The 15792-nt window shown below is 42.7% G+C and overlaps 1 non-coding gene across 1 annotated transcript; it reads left to right on the top strand.

Annotated features, from left to right (window-relative positions):
* Positions 1-15685: 15685 nt before the first annotated feature.
* LOC150021689 (U6 spliceosomal RNA) lies at positions 15686-15792 on the top strand. The gene has a single exon (XR_016513480.1). It is a non-coding gene; the product is annotated as a U6 spliceosomal RNA (small nuclear RNA).

Raw genomic sequence — 15792 nt, forward strand, 5'->3', positions numbered from 1 at the left:
CCGGCTCAGTTCTGCTTTTTTGTTTGGTGGAGCCTTGGTGCAAGCACCTGGAGCACAGAGTTGTCAGCCCAGGGTTGCCGGCCAAGGGAGTCCCCACCTACACTCAGGTCATACAGTTTCTTATAGTCAGGGCTATTCACTGTCTTCCCATGCCTCTAGCTGTTTCAACCAACCCTTCTTCCTGACTCCCTCTGGGACTTTGCTGGTCGGTGCACCTATGGCAGGGGGAAGCATCCAAGCAGATCTTGGCTAATGAGCTGGTCAGCAGCTGCCCCTTTCGGGGTGCAGTGTGGAAGAGGCGCTAGGTTGGGAGGCCCAGAGACTCCACTTGGAGAGCACGGGCTGAGCTTTCTGCCCTCTTTCAAGCTGCTCCCACACTCCCTTCGCTGTTCTTGCCATCCAAAATCTGCACTCACTCACTTCTCTCCGTGTTTGTACTCCAAGTCCTTCCACGATGGGAGCAAGCAGACAACACTGCCTCCTACTCCGCCGCCATCTTTTCTCTCCTTCACATAGTCTTAATGAGACCCTTTGTTTCCCCCCTTGATTTAATTCTATAGACAAATCAATAGGTAACTATGGCTCTCTCCCAAACAGTAAAAGAAAACTTAAAAAAGAAAAGGAAAAGGGAATTTCCTCACGGGGTAATATCTCACAGTTTATAGTAATGCCATGGCTTCGTATTCTTTTCTGAAGTACCTACCCTATTTCAAGCAGTTGCATTTGGTTCTGTACAAAACGTCTCCAATTCTGAAATAGGCTATGGATTCCAAAGTATAGTTACAAAACCAGTCATTTAAAACTCACAATGCCAGAGCCCATGGAAATGAGGTTATCTTGGGTCATCAGGCTCTTTGCACAGTCCACAGACGTCTCTTTAATCCTAAATGCTGCCAACCTGGCTCAAGATACGCTGTTCGTTTACTCCCAATAACTTTGTACAGCCTTGATTTTGTAAGAGCGAGAGAGAGAGAGGGTACTCTGTATTCCACCTTCAGATGCCAGGGACACAGCTCTCCTCTATTCTCTGCTTGGCTGGGCCAGTAGCTAAGGGTAGGATTGTGCCAGGGAGGGGGCTGGAGAAAAAGGCAGATAATCCTGACAGATAATCCAACCAGCACCAGAAATTTGATTCTCTGCCTCAGGACTTCTTCTTGTTGGTTTGCTTACAGGAACACTAAATAAGAAATAATAGTAACAGTAATACAACTAATAGTAAACTAGACATTCGTATAGTGTTTTACATGGGGTTGGGCAAAAGGTTCATTTGTTTTTTTTCCATAAGATGGCTCTAGTAGCACTTAGTTGTGTTTAACTTTTTGGGGGTAGCCAGTTTGTTATTGAAGATGGAAGAAAATATGCAACATCTTTGGCATACTAGATTTATTTCAAGGTAAAAATGCAACTGAAATGGAAAAAAAAAAAAAAAAAAAGATTTGTGCAATGTATAGGGAAGGTGCTGTGACTAATAGAATGTGTCAAAAGTGGTTTGTGAAGTTTCTTACTGGAGCTTTCTCACTGGATGGTACTCCATGGTCGGGTAGGCCAGTTGCAGTTTACAGCAATCAAATTGAGACATTAATTGAGAACAATCAATATTATACTATGCAGGAAATAACTCACATACTAAAAATATTCAGATCAGTAAAGCTATTGGCAAAAATGAAAAATGTTACTTTTATTTTATGGAAAAAAATATACAGACTCTTTTGCCCACCCAAGTGTTTACAAATAACATTATTTCATCCTTAATATCTCATTGATCTCATGTGGTACTTACAACAACCCTCCTGAGTTAGTTATTAAGATTTTTGTTTCACATGCAAGAAAATTGAGCTTCAGAAATGAAGTTATTTTTCTACGGCAAGTAAGGCATAAAGAAGTTCAGCTGCCACCCAAGCGTGAGTGTTTCTAACTAGATCTCCTCCCACACCCACATGTCAATATTTTATTTGTTTATGAAACACTTACAAAACAAGGGTTTACTAGGTGCAAGGGACTGTTCTAAGAGTTCTACAAATTTAAGCTCTATGGCTTAGTCCTAAATTGAGGTTTGCCTTTTTTTCTGCTTTTATTTGTTTTTTTAGTTTATTTTATTGATTACGCTGTTACAATTGTCCCAATTTCTTTCCCCTTTGCTCCGCTTCGCTTGTACCCACTTCCCACCAGCAATCCCACCCCCCTTAGTTCATGTCCAGGGGTCATGCATGTAAGTTATTTGGCTTTACCCTTTCCTGTACTCTTCCTAACATCTCCCTGTTTATTTTGTTCCTACTAATTATGCTTCTTAATCCCTGCACTATTCCCCCTTTTTTTCCCTTCCCATTCCCAGCTGATAACCCTCCAATTCTCCCCATACTTATGATTCTGTTCCTATTCTGATTGTGTCCTCAGTTTGTTTTTGTTTTTATTTTTTAGATTCTGTTGTTGAGAGTTGTGAGTTTTTGTCATTTTAGTGTTCATAGTTTTGATCTTCTTTATTCCTAAATAACTCCCTTTTATGTTTCATATAATAATGGCTTTGTGATAGTGTATTCCTTTAGCTTTACCTTGTCTGGGAAGCACTTTATCTGCTCTTTCATTCTAAATAATAGCTTTGCTGAATGAAGGAATTTTGGTTGTAGGTCCTTGCTTTTCAACCTTTTGAATACTTCTTGCCAAGCCCTTCTTGCCTGCAAAGTTTCTTATGAGAAATCAGCTGAGAGTCTTATAGGAACCCCTTTGTAGGTAATTCTCTTCTTTTCTCTTGCTGCTTTTAAGATTCTCTCTTTATCTTTAACTTTTGACAATTTGATTATGATGTGTCTTGGAGTGGTTCTCCCTGGGTCCACTTTCTCTGGAATTCTCTGTGCTTCGTGGACCTGTAAGTCTATTTTCTTCCCCAAGTTTGGGAAGTTCTGCTTCATTATTTTTTCACATAACTTATCAGAATCAAATTCTTCTTCACCCTCTGGCAATCCTATAATCCGAGTGTTCAATCTCATAGCTGTCCCAGATGTTTTTGATCTTCTCCTCACTTTCTTTTCTTTTTGTTTCCTCTTTTTGCACTGGTTGACTGTTTGTTCCTTCTCTATATTCCGGTTTGTTGATTTGATCTTTGGATTTTATTTCCTCACCACTTGTCTTGTATGTGTTTTCGTTCTTTTCAGTATGAGTGGCTTTCTTTCCTTTCCTGTCCTGTTCCAAATCTTTTGTTAATTCTGTAAGCCACCTTATAACAATAGCTCTGAACTGAGCCTCTGAAAGGCTTTTTATTTGTTCGTCTTTCAGATTCTTCATCTGCTGTCTGGTGAGCTGCATCACCAGGGTTTCAATCATTGCCTCCTTCATTTTGACAGATTTGTGTTTTGCTTTGCTTCCTGGGCAGGCTGTGGGAGGCGGAGCCCCGTGTACTCGTCACTACCTGGCAACCGGCAGTGATCCCCGACCTTTTTCGCCACGCTGTAGCACTTTGTGTGGGGCCGGGGGTCCAAGATGGATTCCTGCCGTTATTCTCCGCTAGGAGACCAGGATCTGTCCCCCCGCCCTCTGGGCCTCTTCGTCCGAGGCCATGGAGGGGCTACCTTTCCCCGTTTGGGGTCACAAGCTGCCGGGGCTCGACGGCAGCCAGCATTGCTCCCCCTGCCGCTCTCCCCGCTGCTACTGCAAACAGCACCGAACTCCGGTTCCGATTTTGCCCCTCCTACCCGTCCAGGTGAGCACCGCTGGTTTATAACTTCATACGTTGGGCTTACTTGTAGTTTTATTTTCTGGAATTTCTGGTTATCTTTTGTTTTGAGGTAGTTGTATTCCTTTTTAGTTGTAGAGGGAGACTCAGCGTGTCTGTCTAAGCCTCCATCTTGGCCAGAAGTCTGATCTTCTCTTTCTTAAGTAAGTCCTTTTGACATTTCATGTAATAATGCCTTGGTGATGATGAATTCCTTTAGCTTTACCTTGTCTGGAACACACTTCATCTGCCCTTCCATTCCAAATGGTCCTGGTTGCAGATTCCCTTTCATCACATTGAATACTGCTTGCCAGTCCCTTCCTGCCTGCTAAGTGTCCTCTGAGAAATCAGCTAATAGGCCTATAGGCAGCCCCCTGTAGGCAACTCTCCGCCTCTCTCTTGCTGCCCCCAGGACTCTGTCTTTATCCTTCACCTTTGGCATCTCAGTCATGATGGGTCCTGGTGTGGCACCCTGTGGGTCCAGCTCGCCCAGGACCCTCCATGCTTCCCAGACCTGTATATCCATCTCCTTCACAAAATTTGGGAAGTTTTCCTCATTTTTTTCAATTCTTGCTTCCTCATTCTGCACTGGTTTGTGGAGGACAGACAGGCATAGGGAGATGTGGGAAGCAGACAGGCTTGGTTTAAAAGACTCTGACCGCTCTGTGGAGCCACCCCCAACTGGGCCCTTAGCCAGCAGGTTGTCTTCCAGGTCTGCTCTGAATCCCACCCTTGGGGGATTTTAAAGATAGAATAAAAATACAAAGTGGATTTAAAGGAAAAGGGAACCTGTTCTGTTTTTCTCTGTAAAGCCTCAAATCCTTGTCAGTAAAATGTGAAGAACAAAATGATTAAGTAAGAGGAAATATTTTTGACCATGTGTAAATACCTCGATGTTTCAACCCTGTATTGATCTGCATTTCCCTTTCACTCCCTACCATTTGGGGAAGTCCTGCATATTTTCCTTAAGTACTTCCGCATGTGGAAAGTGGATAAAAACCCTGTCTAATAAAGAAACCGGGGTGATTTTCCACTAGAGAAAACCCCTTCCCTTCCTTCCTCAGATGAAGAGTCTCTGAGTAGTTTCTTCATCCACTCTGAGGGCCCCAGAGTCTCTCTCACTGGTTGACTTTTTTCCTTCTTTATGTTCCAAATCATTGATTTGAACCCCAGTTTCCTTCCCTTCACCATTGGTTTTGTGTGGATTTTCTTTTGTTTCACTTAGCGTAGTCTTCACTTCTTCTCTTATGCCTTTGTCCATGTTAGAAACAAGGACATAGTGACTCCCAAACCAGGAGAAAGTCATTCGTAACAAAGGGCAAATGTAATTAAAGGGTCTTGAGGGCAAATGTAATTAAAGGATCTCTGAGAAGGGAGTTGACAGTATTAGCATATCTACAAATCACAATAGGGGCATTTAGATAACCGTGTTAGATTGTAACTCTGGAGTAACCAGTAATGAAGAAACAGGGAAGAAGGAGAGGGGAGGGGGAGCTAATCGCTCGCACTTTAGGGTGGGGAAGCTAATCACTTTAGGGTGGCAATTTTAGGGTGGGGAAGATAATCACTTTCAGGGCAATTTCAGGGTGAGGAAGCTAATCACTTTAGGGTGGCAATTTCAGGGTGGGGAAGCTAAGACTATAAAACCAGTTTTCTTTGTCTACTTTGTCTACATCCTCCTGGCTGTGAGGGTGTGCCCGGCTCTGCAGACTCATGAATAAAGGCCTCACTTTATTGCTCAAGTCCTGTGTCCCAGTTTTTATTGTGAGCGTTTCTCACAAACATATCTGTCAAGCCTGTGAGCATCTTAATAACCAGTGTTCTGAATTCTGCATCTGTTAAGTTGTCTATCTCCTCATCTGTTAGGTTGGCTATCTCCTCATCGCTTAGTTCTCCCACTGGAACCTTGATCCGTTCCCCGCTTTGGGCCATACTTCTCTGTTTCCTCATTCTAACAGGCTCCTGTGTTTGTTTGCCTCCGCTTCCCAGTAGAGCTGTCGCTCCTGTTACATCGTAAGGGGCGGAGCCTTAGGAATTTGTTAGTACAGGGCAACCCATTTCACCACGTTGTGGCGCTGAATGTGGGGGAGAGGTCCGAGAGGGATCAATGATGCCTGCCCAGCACTCGCCCCTTTTCCAGGCACCTCTCCCACTTCCACACTGGACTGACGCCCCTCTAACTGCTGCCCTGTCCGTCATTCCCAGAGTAATGGATCTGCGGATGTTCTAGAACTGTGGGGGGCCCTTTAAACAAGCAGACTCTGCTGAGAGACTGGTAGTTTCTGCCTCCACCCCAACCTGCACTGGTTTGCACAGTCAGAAGCAATGAGGCTTGATTTTCCCTGATGCTGGGACTGTGAGCTACGAGGTCCAGTGAGGAGCTGGGAACGCTCCCCAAGTGTCCCTCCTGACTTTAAAATGTGTGACTGTGCTTTCTGCCAGCCTGCCACTGCCACTGCTGCCGCCGCTGCCGCCGCCACCACACCACATCCTCTCCGCCCTGGCTCCACCCCTTCTACCTGTCTGGATGAGTATTTCTTCTTTATATCTTTGTTTGCTGGACTTCCATGCAGCTTGATTTTCTGGAACTTCCGGCTGTTTCTAGTTTTGAGGTAGTTGTATTCCTTCTTAGTTGTGGAGGGAGATTCAGCATGTCTGTCTATGACTCCATCTTGTTTGGAAGTACCACTTTTAAATTGAGATGTAATCTGCCTACAGTAAATGCAAAGAGTTAAGTTCCATGGATTTTTTTGAGAATTGTGTACAGCTGTGTAATCACCCACAAAAAGCTGATACAGAGCATTTCTATCAACCCAGAAAGGTCCTGCCTGTTCCTTTCTAGTAAATTCTCCTGTGTCCAGAATACTGAAGGGTCTAAGTATTATATCTGCTCTTACTTTCAAGCCCTTGCCTTCATCACTATGAAATCATCTTGGAAATGGATCAGGACTTTAACAACATTCCCCATGGTAAATTTTTTAAGTCAGAGAGGCATGGACTATGTAGTCAAGTGATCTCTGACTCATATTTCAGTTATCAAATGAGTTGCTTTCAAGAGGCAGAGTCTTTGTCCAATAGTTTAAATATGTCGTGAACCTATATTATTCACAAACCCACTAGGTCTTTCCACAACAGCCTTTCTTATGTTAAGACAATATAGGGTTCTGACCATGGTGAAAGCATAGGTAGACACACTTTGCCTACTCTCACAACCATAAGAAAGATTACAACTACCTAAAAACAAAACAAAACACAAAAAAAACAACAACCAGAACTGCCATCAAATTGAACTGTATGGAAGTCTGACAACCAAGGATTTAAAGAAGTCATATTAATCCAAATGGGTAGGAGGGGCAGAGCTGGGAGCCGGGGTGGAAAGGACATGGTGTAGTTGAGGTGAGGTGTTGGTGGCAAGGCAGCGGCTATGGCCAGCAAAACAAGTGGTCCCACATTCATATGTGGCAGGTAAAAGCCAGGGCACTTGGGGAATTAGCCCAGCCTAAAGCTAGACTGTATGGCTAATGGTTCCAGTGCCAGTAAAATAAAGGCTCATAGCTTCTAGCTGTGAAAACCTATGGGGGTTGAGGCAGTGGAAGAAATTGCCTGTCCCTCAGGAGAGTCTGTTTAGAAGGTGCTCACAGTCCTAGAATGTACGCAAACCTACCCGCTCTAGGAACCATCACAGGGTAACAGCTAGAGGGGTATCAGTGGCATATGGGAAATGGGTAAAATGACTGGAAACGGAGCAAGTGCTGCGCAAGTGGCACTTTACACTCTCTCTGACCCTCCCCCCCACAACACCACAAGGCGGTGAAGTGGTCACCCCCCACTGATGAATACCTAAGGCACCTCCCCTTACAACGTAACAGGTGCTGCTGCATAGAAACAAACATAAGGAGGCTGTGAAATTGAGAGGACAAAAAAATATGGCCCAAATGAAAGAACAGACCAAAAAGTCCAGAAAAAAACTAAGAGAAATAGATAGCCAACCTATCAGATGAAGACTTCAAAACATTGGTGATAGGGATGCTCACAGAAATGATTAAGTATGGCAAACACATCAGGGAAGAAATGAAGACTACATTAAGTGAAATAAAGAAAAATCCACAGGAAACCAACAGTGAAAGGAAGGAAGCTGGGATTCAAATCAACTATTTGGAACATAAGGAAGAAATAAACATTCAAGCAGAACAAAATGAAGAAACAAGAATTTTAAAAAATGAGAGTTAAAGGAGACTCTGGGACATCTCCAAAAGTGCCAATATCTGAATCATAGGGGTGCCAGAAGGAGAAGAGGAAGAGCAAGAAATGGAAAATTATGTGAAAAAGTAATGAAGGAAAACTTTCCTAATTTGGTGAAGGCAATAGACATACAAGTCCAGGAAGCACAGAGAGTCCCAAACAAGCTAGACCCAAAGAGGACCACACCAAGAAACATCATAATTAAAATGCCAAAGGTTAAAGATAAAGAGAGACTCAACAGCAGCAAGAAAAAGAAGAGAGTTACCTACAAAGGAGTTTTCGTTATAGTCAAATGAGTAGCAGAAGGGAAACAAAGGTAGGGCCCTCACCATTGCAATATAATGGAGAACTTAATACTGGAGGCTAAAAGCAAAGGAAGACATGTCTCACTTGCTGACCCAGTAATCCTGAGCCTGGTTTAATAATACTGCCAGGCATTCTGAACAACACAAGTAAACTATGACAGTGCAGGAGGGTGGGAGTCCTTGAAAATTTGTGTGTATTATTTCCACTAGCTGGAAAAAGGAAAGCCTTGAGACTGTGTGTTCATTTCAAGGCCTGCAAGGAGGAAAGGGAGGGGGGCTACAGTGCCTAAAGAAAAGCTCCTCAAACAACTTTGGTTAACTGTCTTGCCTTTGTCATATATACAAAATGAACAAATAAAATCTGGAGCAAGATAAGGATTGGGGCTAACAGACTCCCAACCATATCTACATTTGGGTAGTCATGTCTCCCTGACACCATTTTTACCCATCAATAAATATGTAACTTTTTCATCCTCATCCTACCAACTATATAAGTCCTCAGAACATAAGACTTGCTCTCCCCTTTTGGCCCTTTTGCCACATGGTGTGGGACCTGGCCTCCCTGACCTCTGGCCACTCACTCTTCTCTTGGCCTTCTGGCCACCTGGGCTCTGGCCAGATGGGTGCTGGTCACCTGGTCTTTGGTCACCCTTGCTTTTGCTGCCCTTTCTCTAGCTACCCTCATTTTTCTCTCCCAATCACTAATAAATTTTGTGTGTATGCTAATAGGCTCACTGATCTGTAATTCTTTACTGCAGTTGGCAAGAAGAACCAGGGTTTCTCCAGTAACATTCCCATAAAACTATCAGCCAATTTTTCAGAAGAAACTTTGCAGGCAAGATGGGACTGGCATGAAGTATTCAAAGTGATGAAAAGCAAGGACCTACAACCAAGATTACTCTATCCAGCAAAGATACCATTTAGAATGGAAGGGCAGATAAAGTGCTTCCCAGACAAGGTGAAGCTAAAGGAGTTCGTCATCACCAAGCCATGATTATATGAAGTGTTAAAGAGACTTATTTAAGAAAAAGAAGAAGATCAAAACTATGAACATCAAAATGACAACAAACTGACAACTATCAACAACTGAATCTAAAAAACAAAAACTAAGCAAACAACTAGAACAAGAGCAGAATCATAGGTATGGAGACCATATGGAGGGTTATCAGAGGGAAGAGGCAAGGGGGAGAGTGGAGGAAAAGTACAGAGATTAAGAAGCATAATCGGTTGGTACAAAATAGACAGGGGAATGTTAAGAATACTGAAGGAAATGGAGAGGCTAAAGAATTTGTATGCATGACCCATGGACAAGAACTAAGGGAAGGGGTACCAGGAAGAGGGGGGCAAAGGGGAAAAATTGGGGCAACTGTAATAGCATAATCAATAAAATATACTACAAAAAAGACCAAATAAGCTGTCTGTAGCTCTGGCTGGGTACCTTGGTGGGTTAGAGCATCATCCCCACATGTCAAGGTTGTGGGTTCAGTCCCCAGTCAGGACACATACAAGAATCAACCAATGGACTTCTGGCCAAAATGGAGGCCCAGATAGACATGCTGCATCTCCCTCTGCAATAAGAAGGAATACAACTACCTCAAAATTAGAGACAACCAGATGTTCCAGAAAATTGAGCTGCATGGAAGTCCAACGAACAAAGATATAAAGAAGAAATACTCATTCAGATAGGAAGGAGAGGCGGAGCCAGGGAAGAGAGGACACGGTGTGGTGGCGGCAACAGTGGCAGCAGTGGCAGGCTGGTGGAAAGTGCAGTCACATGTTTTAAAAAAGTAGGGAGGGACACCTGGGGAGCACTTGGAGCATCAGACCAGAGTGCACAGCTCACAGTTCCAGCGCAGGGGAAAATCAAGCCTCATTGCTTCTGATTTTGCAAACAAGTGGGTATTGGGGCAGAGGCAGAAACTGCCAGTCTCTTAGTAGAGTCTGCTTGTTTAAATGGGCCCTCAGGGTCCTAGAACATCCACAGACCCACCCACTCTGTGAACAATGGCCAGGGCAAAAGCTAGAGGGGCGCCAGTCCCACATAGAAGTGAAAGAAGTGCCTAATACAGGGGTGAGTGCTGAGCAAGCGGCATTGTTTTCTCTTTGACCCCTCCCCCACATACAGCGCCACAACGTGGTGAAATGGGTCGCCCTGTACTGACAAATACCTAAAGCTCCACCCCTTACAAAATGACAGGAGCGACAGCTCTACTAAGACACTGAGGCAAACAAACACAGGAACCTGTCAAGATGAGGAGACAGAGAAGTATGGCCCAAAAGGGGGAATGGATCAAGGTTCCAGTGGGAGAACTAAGCGACAAGGAGATAGCCAACCTAAGAGATGAGGAAATAGCCTACTCAACAAACACAGAGTTCAAAACACTGGTGATAAAGATGCTCACAGGCTTGACATATATGCTTGAGTATGGCAGACACATAAGGGAAAAAGTGAAATGAAGGAAAGTCCACACAATACTAATGGTGAAGGGAAGGAAACCAGAGTTCAAATCAATGATTTGGAACATAAGGAAGAAAAAAACAGTCAACCAGTACAAAATGAAGTAACAAGAATTGAAAAAAAATGAGGAGAGGCTTAGGACCTCTGGGACAACTTTAAACATGCCAACATCCAATCCATATGGGTGCCAGAAGGAGAAGAGAAAGAGTAAAAAATTGAAAGCTCATGTGAAGAAATAAAGAAGGAAAACTTCCCAGATTTGGCAAAGGAAATAGACATACAAGTCCAGGAAGCACAGAGAGTCCCAAACAAGCTAGACCCAAAGAGAATCACACCAAGACACATCGGAATTAAAATGCCAAAGTTTAAAGATAAAGAGAGAATCTTAAAAGTAGCAAGAGAAAAGCAGAGTTACCTACAAAAGGGTGCCTATAAGACTATCAGCTGATTTCTCAAAAGAAACTTTGCAGGCAAGAAGGGGCTGGCAAGAAGTACAGTATTTCCTCACTTATCGCAGGTATTACATACTAGACTCCCCCGCAGTAGGCGAAAATCCGCAAAGTAGGAACCTTACATTTATTTTAGTATTTTTATATATTTTAAGGCTTTATAAAACCTTCCTACACACTTATAAACCTTTCCCAGTCTCTTACTAACCTTTCCCACTCCCTTATTAACTTTTTCCAGACTTTTATAAACACTTATGTTCTTAAACATATTCTACACTCTTAAACCTACATGACTTAAACAACATACATATACAGTACTGCAAAATCCCGCAATATAGTGAAAAATCTGCACTAAGTAATTAAATATTATATTTTAAAAAATCCCGTGATACAGTGAGGCTGGGATAAGTGAACCGCAATATATAGAGGGACTACTGTATTCAATGTGATTAAAAGCAAGGACCCACAACCAAGATTACTCTATCCAGAGAAGCTATTATTTAGAATGGAAGGGCAGATGAAGTGCTTCCCAGACAATATAAAGCTAAAGGAGTTCGTCATCACCAAGCCATTATTATATGAAATGTTAAAAGGACTTATTTAAGCAAAAGAAAATCAAAACTATGAACATTAAAATGACAACAAATGCACAATTATTAACAATTGAATCTAAAAAATAAAAACAAAATCCAACTAAGCAAGCTTGAATAGGAACAGAATGATAGGTATGGGGATCATTTGGAGGGTTAGCAGATGGGAGGGGGAAGGGGGAGAAATGGGGAAATGGTGCAGGGATTAAGAAGCATAGTTGGTTGGTACAAAGTAGACAGGGGGAATTTAAGAATAACATAGGAAAGGGTGAAGCCAAAGAACTTATATGCATGACCCATGGACATGAACTAAGAGGGGTGTGATTGCTGGAGGGAAGGGGGGTACTGGGAAGAGGGAGCAAAGGGAAAAGAAATTGGGACTACTGTAACAACATAATTAATAAAGTACACTTATTAAAAAAGAATCAACCAATGTGTTCATAAGTAAAGTGGAACAACAAATCAATGTTTTTCTCTCTCTCTCTCTCAAATCAATAAAATTTTTTAAACTTAAAAAACAAACCGTGTCTAGCCACAGCTAAAGTCTCAGCCAATGGAATATGTTTCTTAATGAAACATCTATTAAATATCTTATCTGAGTTTGGCAGCTTGTGCTTGTTAGCTCCAGAGATGATTTGACCATCCTGTCGAAGAGGCAGAGTAGCGTAGAAACTGTCAGGATCATCTGAAAATAGACCTCCTGGCTTTGTAATTTAGCTCTCCCTCTTTATATTTTGTGTTCTTAGACATATTACTTACCCTATCAGTGCCTCAGTTTTCCCATCTGTAAAATGGGGACAGTAATAGTATGAACCTTATATTGTTGTTGGGAGGATTGTCCCATTTTACAGATGAGGAAACTGAAGCTCAAGAGGTTCTAAGAGATTTTCCCAACACTACACAACTAGTATGTGCTGGAGCCGGGATTTGAATTTAGGGTTGCCTGTTTTGAAAACCCATACTCAGCCAGCTTCAGGGATAGATTCAATTCTTGGCTAAGTGGTCAATCAGATGTGCTATGTTGAGAACAATTCTGAGGCTGCACTGAGGATGAAGCAAGCATGGTCACTTAGCAGTACATTCTATGAGTGCAAGAGAGATGGTATATGTGCCACCCTCACTCTGCACATCCACTGATAGACCTGGACATCATTAGGAGGGGGGGCCTGAGCTGAGAAGCTCCTTTAGGGCAGGCACCATGTCTTATAGATATCTGTCTCCCCAGTTCTTAGCACAGTGCCTGATATAGCAGACAGTATATATGTGTTGAATTCAATTGAATTGAATTGTTCAGAGAGGTGCCTCAAGGATGGGTCCTCTATGATCTAGGTTTGGGCTGCTTCCTCTGGTTTGCCTTAAAGAGGCAGACTTGTAGTCCTAAATGAAACTTGGAGAGACTCATTTGCCAGATGTTAAGAACTTCTATGGCTTCCACTTTTATTTCAGGGGCAAATTCAAAGTAAAAATACACTAATATGACATGTTGATTTTATTTAATTTAAATCATTACAGTGAAATAACAGTCAGTTTGCCTAACATACCCTTTTTCTCTCTGCTATGCTTACTCACTCTTCCTCCACAAAGGCATGTGGATATTAAAATAAGGGTGGAAAGTAAAAAGTATTGATGGGTGAAAGTTTAGGAATAATATCCTACCTTTGCAACATAAGCAGTCTGGGACCATTGATTCTGTTTCATTTTTCCTTCTTGATTTAGAGAATGGTAGAAGTCTAGAGTGTTTATTGTTTCATGAGAGTTCATGCAAAAGGAGCATTTTTTTCATTGGTTTCATATACAATCTCTGCTCACCTGCTTAAGTGCGGCCTGGGAAACCTTGTCTTTGAGGGGGTTGTTCTTTGGATTGAAACCTAACATAGTGTGCACCCCCAGAAAGAAACATGTAATTACCATCTCCTTCCTTTAATCTAAAATTGTATCTGTCCTGCAGCATGAGGAGACTGGCATAATGCTTTTTGATGATGATGAAAGGAGAGGGCTGGAACAGGTAACTTCTTGAGTCATCTTTTAGCTCTTAAAAAAGTTACTGGTCACCGCCTATGAGCCAGTTGCTCTGCTGAATGTTTTTAAGTACATTATCTCATTTAATTCATAACAGCCTTATGGAGGAGATATCATTACCTATTGTGTGGATAAAGAAATCTTAGACTTCAGGTTAAGTGATTTGCCAAGGTTGCATAGCTCCCAAGTGGTTAAACCTCATTTATTTAAAAAATGTTTATTGAGCCCCTGCTATGTGCCAGACACTGGAATAAATTCTAGAAATACTGAAATAAATAAGAAGTAGCCCTGCACTCAAGAGCTCACAGTCCAAAGACATAGATGGATCTCTAAACAGCTTACATACGAGGATGTGGTAAAGGAGTGATAACTGTGTGGAAAGAGCACCATGGGAAACCAGAGAGAACTTGACCAGCTTGGGAGTCAGGCAGCATCCTGGAGGAGATGACCCCTAAATGGATCTCAGATAACAAATAAGCATTAAGGAAGGAGGGGTGCAAAGGGATAGACTACATCCCAGGCAATAGGGAGGGGCAGCATGAGCAAAGGTGTGGAGATGACAGATAGCACTGTGAGGGTGAAATCCCCAAAGTCAAGGATTTTTGGAACAGTGGAGATGTGGAGATGGGACCAGTGCAGTGAGCAGAGGCGAGGTCACGGCTGTACTTGTTGTGCTTTCTCACTGACCTACACTCTTCCCCTTGAAGCCCGTGCCCTATGAAGAAGCCTGGGCCTGTGAAGCCTAGCCCTGTTGAGTATCCAAAAATGGCCCCGAACAGTTGCTCTAGAGTGAAAATCACTCAAGCAGTCTACTGGGAGGGAGGAAGACATGTTGCTGTGACCCAGCAAATCATTTCTCCTCTGGCAGGCTCCTGGGCCATCTCCTAGAGGAGCAAACATCTAACTAGATTAGCAATTGAAGAGCTAGGAACAGGGAATAGGGTCCATGTGTAACAGAGGGTGGTTCCTCGGGAGCCCACACCCCCAATGAGTGGCTGTGATACAGCAGTTAACTTCAACCTCTTGGGTCCCCAACACCCCTGTCACTCTGGCTTTCTCTCTGTCTCCAACCTCCTACATACTATCTAAGCATCTCTGCCCTTCTCCTGTGTTGTCTTTGCTGTGCCTTCTTTGAGTCTGCATGGACTGCTTGTCATCATTGCGGTTAACTGAATGTGGGACACCTAACCTCCAGAGCAATGTTTCCTAATTGAACTACAGTGCCTTTGAATCAGCTGCATAAATCCTCTGTCTGGACCCAGAATAAGAGAGAGAATGAGATGGAAGTTTCTAGGTGTGAAACACTGCAGCTAGATCAGGTTTCTCGAAGTGTGGTCTAGGGACCACCTGCATTGAAAGAGCTTGTGATAAGTGGAGATAAAAGGGTCCCAACCCAGGCCTACTGATTCCACATATCTTGGGATGTAACCAAGAATTCTATATTTTTAACAGGTCCTCTGGGAGATCCTTAAGGATAATTTAAAACAATGGCTTAGAACAGGAATCACAAAATGGCAGCAGTAGGTCAAATCTATTTGCAGATATATATTTTTGGCCCTTACGGTGTTTTAAAAATCAAAACATTTTACTCAAAAATATTGAAAAAATTCTTAGAGAGGCAACAGTGAGATGGCATTCAGATAATAATCACCTGAAGCTATACAATGGCCAACCCATTTCACCCAGCATGTTCTCCAGACCCCAGAGCCTCCCTTGGTCTCATTGCCCATCCTTTTACTTGGGCTCTTCCAAGAAAGATACCAGATTTTTGTCATTTGTGAATCCTCAGTCCTTAAAACAAGTTAACAGAAGAGAATGAATAATGTATGTTAAATAAATGAATGGGCACAAGCCTGATGATATCTCCTGGCATGTATTGTATAATGCAACCAAAAGCTTAAAAACAGACCTGGTCTGTGCTTGCTTTGGCAGCACATATACTAAAATTGGAAAGATGCAGAGAAGATTAGCATGGCCCCTGTGCAAGGAGAAAAAAAAAAAAAAAGCCCTGATCCTGGCTGTC

Source organism: Furipterus horrens, unplaced genomic scaffold, assembly GCF_987537825.1.
Source record: "Furipterus horrens unplaced genomic scaffold, mFurHor1.1.pri manual_scaffold_1, whole genome shotgun sequence".
Taxonomy (NCBI): Eukaryota; Metazoa; Chordata; class Mammalia; order Chiroptera; family Furipteridae; genus Furipterus; species Furipterus horrens.